This window comes from Eurosta solidaginis, unplaced genomic scaffold (genome assembly GCF_040869045.1).
Source record: "Eurosta solidaginis isolate ZX-2024a unplaced genomic scaffold, ASM4086904v1 ctg00001346.1, whole genome shotgun sequence".
NCBI classification, from domain to species: Eukaryota; Metazoa; Arthropoda; class Insecta; order Diptera; family Tephritidae; genus Eurosta; species Eurosta solidaginis.
In genome coordinates, this window is record NW_027137086.1 from 117,501 (window position 1) to 122,619 (window position 5,119).

The window sequence follows — 5,119 nt, forward strand, 5'->3', positions numbered from 1 at the left end:
AAGCAAAATTCTCCAAGCGTTGGATTGTTCACCCATTCAAGGGAACGTGAGCTGGGTTTAGACCGTCGTGAGACAGGTTAGTTTTACCCTACTAATGACAAAATATTATTGCGACAGCATTCCTGCGTAGTACGAGAGGAACCGCAGGTACGGACCAATGGTACAATACTTGTTCGAGCGAACAGTGGTATGATGCTACGTCCGTTGGATTATGCCTGAACGCCTCTAAGGTTGTATCCGTGCTGGACTGCAATGATAAATATGGGGCAAATTGCATTGTATGGCTTCTCTAAATCATTTAAAGTTTATAAATTTAATTTATAAACGACAAAATGAATATATGTGATGCCAATGTTATTTATAACATAGCAAATGCGGGAGGATTCAAATATCACCCGTATGCCGCGCTAGTTATATATAAAAACATTATTTAATACAATGACAATGCCTAGAATCAATTGTAAACGACTTTGGTAACGGGCAAGGTGTTGTAAGTGGTAGAGCAGCTGCCATACTGCGATCCACTGAAGCTTAACCTTTGCTTGATGATTCGAAAACAATTTATTGGAATTAATTTTCCAATTTATTATTGTTTTGATGTAATCATCTTATAAAAATATGCATATTTAAAATATGCAATATAAAGAGAGGCGCTTGTTTAGGGGCCAAGTCCTCTATAAAAATGATGAAAAAGCAAATATTGTAATCTACTACAATAAAGTACAAATAAAGCAACAAAAATTTTGTTAGTTGAACTTTATTATATTTGGGCTAATAAAGTCGATATATTTATACAGATGTGTTTTAAGCGACCAATGAAAGTAAGTGAGGTTTTCCTTACCTAGGCCGCTTACACAAAATATATTAGCGAAGTTCATATATATATAACTTGTTCACTTTCATTATTTAAATTGTTGCTTGTACGGTAGTATTATTTACAAAGAGAAAAATGTAAATGAAATATTACAATAATGTACAAATAAAGCAACTAAAATTTTGTTAGTTGAACTTCATTATATTTGGGCTAATAAAGTCGATATATTTATACAGATGTGTTTTAAGCGACCAATGAAAGTAAGTGAGGTTTTCCTTACCTAGGCCGCTTACACAAAATATATTAGCGAAGCTCATATATATATAACTTGTTCACTTTCATTATTTAAATTGTTGCTTGTACGGTAGTATTATTTACAAAGAGAAATATGTAAATGAAATATTATAATAATGTACAAATAAAGCAACTAAAATTTTGTTAGTTGAACTTTATTATATTTGGGCTAATAAAGTCGATATATTTATACAGATGTGTTTTAAGCGACCAATGAAAGTAAGTGAGGTTTTCCTTACCTAGGCCGCTTACACAAAATATATTAGCGAAGCTCATATATATATAACTTGCTCACTTTCATTATTTAAATTGTTGCTTGTACGGTAGTATTATTTACAAAGAGAAAAATGTAAATGAAATATTACAATGAAGCACAGCACAAATAAAGCAACAAAAATTTTGTTAGCTGAACTTTATTATATTTGGGCTAATAAAGTCGATATATTTATACAGATGTGTTTTAAGCGACCAATGAAAGTAAGTGAGGTTTTCCTTACCTAGGCCGCTTACACAAAATATATTAGCGAAGCTCATATATATATAACTTGTTCACTTTCATTATTTAAATTGTTTGCATATGCAGAGTAATATTATTTACATTAAACACAAAAAATATAATTTTTATTATATTTTTTAAATATAATTCTGGTTGATCCCGCCAGTAGTTATATGCTTGCCTCAAAGATTAAGCCATGCATGTCTAAGTACACACGAATTAAAAGTGAAACCGCAAAAGGCATCAGTCAGTTATGGTTCCATAGATCGATCATTAACAGTTAGTTGGATAACTGTGGTAATTCTAGAGCTAATACATGCAATAATATAAACACGGACCTTATGGAACGTGTGCTTTTATTAGACTAAAACCAAGCGATCTTTATAGATTGTTATATTGGTTGAACTCTAGATAAACATGCAGATCGTATGGTCATCTACAACTAAAAACTTTAAATGGGTAAGAACCTCACCTTTTTTGATATGAAGGTTGAAGTTATATGATATAATGTGCCTAGTGGGGGGCGACTTTTGGTAAGCAGAACTGGCGCTGTGGGATGAACCGAACGTAATGTTACGGTGTCCAAATTAAAGTAAGCGCGGGTAAACGGTGGCGGGAGTAATTATGACTCCCTTAAGATCGCCAAATGCCTCGTTAACTAACTTTTAAAATGTGTTGCGACTAACGAAGTGCAAACTAGCATTGCACTGAGGCCGCGCACATATAAAAATGTATGAAAATTATATATAAAGAGGCGTTTGTTAGGTGCGACAAATCCTCTATAAAAACTAAGAACGAAAGTTAGAGCTAGCGATTGGGTGTAGCTACGGCTCTCTCAGTCGCTTCCCGGGAAACCAAAGCTTTTGGACTCCGGGGGAAGTATGGTTGCAAAGCTGAAACTTAAAGGAATTGACGGAAGGGCACTATCAGGAGTGGAGCGTGCGGCATAATTTGACTCAACACAAGAAAACTTAACAGGTCCGAACATAACATATATATATGAAAGTATATATATGAAAGTTTTAAAAGTTTCAAAATACTTTTGTAATGTGTTGCGACTAACGAAGTGCAAACTAGCATTGCACTGAGGCCGCGCACATATAAAAATGTATGAAAATTATATTATAAATACAAGTACTTGTATGAAACTTTTTTCTACTTGTATGAAACTTTGTACTTGTATGGAAGTTTGTACTTGTATGAAACTTTTTTCTACTTGTATGAAACTTTGTACTTGTATGGAAGTTTGTACTTGTATGAAACTTTTTTCTACTTGTATGAAACTTTGTACTTGTATGGAAGTTTGTACTTGTATGAAACTTTTTTCTACTTGTATGAAACTTTGTACTTGTATGGAAGTTTGTACTTGTATGAAAGTTTCTACTTGTATGAAACTTTGTACTTGTATGGAAGTTTGTACTTGTATGAAAGTTTCTACTTGTATGAAACTTTGTACTTGTATGGAAGTTTGTACTTGTATGAAAGTTTCTACTTGTATGAAACTTTGTACTTGTATGGAAGTTTGTACTTGTATGAAAGTTTCTACTTGTATGAAACTTTGTACTTGTATGGAAGTTTGTACTTGTATGAAAGTTTCTACTTGTATGAAACTTTGTACTTGTATGAAAGTTTGTATCTTGTACTTGTATGAAAGTTTGTATCTTCATACATTTTTCGTCATGTGAGGTGAGCGGGTCAGAAAACAATTTTAAGAAACGTATGAAAACTTTGGTCAGCCATATAAAACCACTAAGCGTAGCTAACAGACGCTGACAAAGTTTTATACAAGTACTAACATCTACTTATATGAAAGTTTTGAAATTTTTAAAATACTTCAAAAATGTGTTGCTACTATCGAAATGCAAGCTAAAAACACTTAAACGTATGAAAACTTTGGTCAGCCATACAAAACCACTAAGCGTAGCTAACAGACACTGACAAAGTTTCATACAAGTACTAACATCTGCTTATATGAAAGTTTTGAAATTTTCAAAATACTTAAAAAATTTGTTGCTGCTAAAGAAGTGCAAGCTAAAAACACTTAAACGTATGAAAACTTTGGTCAGCCATACAAAACCACTAAGCGAAGCTAACAGACACTGACAAAGTTTCATACAAGTACTAACATCTACTTATATGAAAGTTTTGAAATTTTCAAAATACTTAAAAAATATGTTGCTGCTAACGAAATGCAAGCTAAAAACACTTAAACGTATGAAAACTTTGGTCAGCCATACAAAACCACTAAGCGTAGCTAACAGACACTGACAAAGTTTCATACAAGTACTAACATCTACTTATATGAGAGTTTTGAAATTTTCAAAATACTTAAAAAATGTGTTGCTGCTAACGAAATGCAAGCTAAAAACACTTAAACGTATGAAAACTTTGGTCAGCCATACAAAACCACTAAGCGAAGCTAACAGACACTGACAAAGTTTCATACAAGTACTAACATCTACTTATATGAAAGTTTTGAAATTTTCAAAATACTTAAAAAATGTGTTGCTGCTAACGAAGTGCAAGCTAAAAACACTTAAACGTATGAAAACTTTGGTCAGCCATACAAAACCACTAAGCGAAGCTAACAGACACTGACAAAGTTTCATACAAGTATTAACATCTACTTATATGAAAGTTTTGAAATTTTCAAAATACTTAAAAAATGTGTTGCTGCTAACGAAATGCAAGCTAAAAACACTTAAACGTATGAAAACTTTGGTCAGCCATACAAAACCACTAAGCGAAGCTAACAAACACTGACAAAGTTTCATACAAGTACAAACTTCCATACAAGTACAGTTTGTACTTGTATGAAAGTTTTTACTTGTATGAAACTTTGTACTTGTTTGGAAGTTTGTACTTGTGAAAGTACTGAAAAGTTTCTACTTGTATGAAAGTTTGTATCTTGTAGTTGTATGAAAGTTTGTATCTTCATACATTTTTCGTGATGTGAGGTGAGCGAGTCAGAAAACAATTTTAATAAACGTATGTAAACTTTGGTCAGCCATACAAAACCACTAAGCGTAGCTAACAGACACTGACAAAGTTTCATACAAGTACTAACATCTACTTATATGAAAGTTTTGAAATTTTCAAAATACTTAAAAAATGTGTTGCTGCTAACGAAATGCAAGCTAAAAACACTTAAACGTATGAAAACTTTGGTCAGCCATACAAAACCACTAAGCGAAGCTAACAGACACTGACAAAGTTTCATACAAGTACTAACATCTACTTATATGAAAGTTTTGAAATTTTCAAAATACTTAAAAAATGTGTTGCTGCTAACGAAATGCAAGCTAAAAACACTTAAACGTATGAAAACTTTGGTCAGCCATACAAAACCACAAAGCGAAGCTAACAGACACTGACAAAGTTTCATACAAGTACTAACATCTATTTATATGAAAGTTTTGAAATTTTCAAAATACTTCAAAAATGTGTTGCTACTATCGAAATGCAAGCTAAAAACACTTAAACGTATGAAAACTTTGGTCAGCCATACAAAACCA

At 32.4% G+C, this 5,119-nt stretch overlaps 1 non-coding gene across 1 annotated transcript in view; it reads left to right on the forward strand.

The window, feature by feature from the left end:
• Positions 1-554, forward strand: part of LOC137236145 (large subunit ribosomal RNA) — a 4,026-nt gene extending 3,472 nt beyond the window's left edge. Inside the window, exon 1 of the ribosomal RNA XR_010948284.1 lies at positions 1-554. This exon is cut by the window's left edge and continues 3,472 nt beyond it. This is a non-coding gene — a ribosomal RNA (large subunit ribosomal RNA).
• Positions 555-5,119: the final 4,565 nt, after the last annotated feature.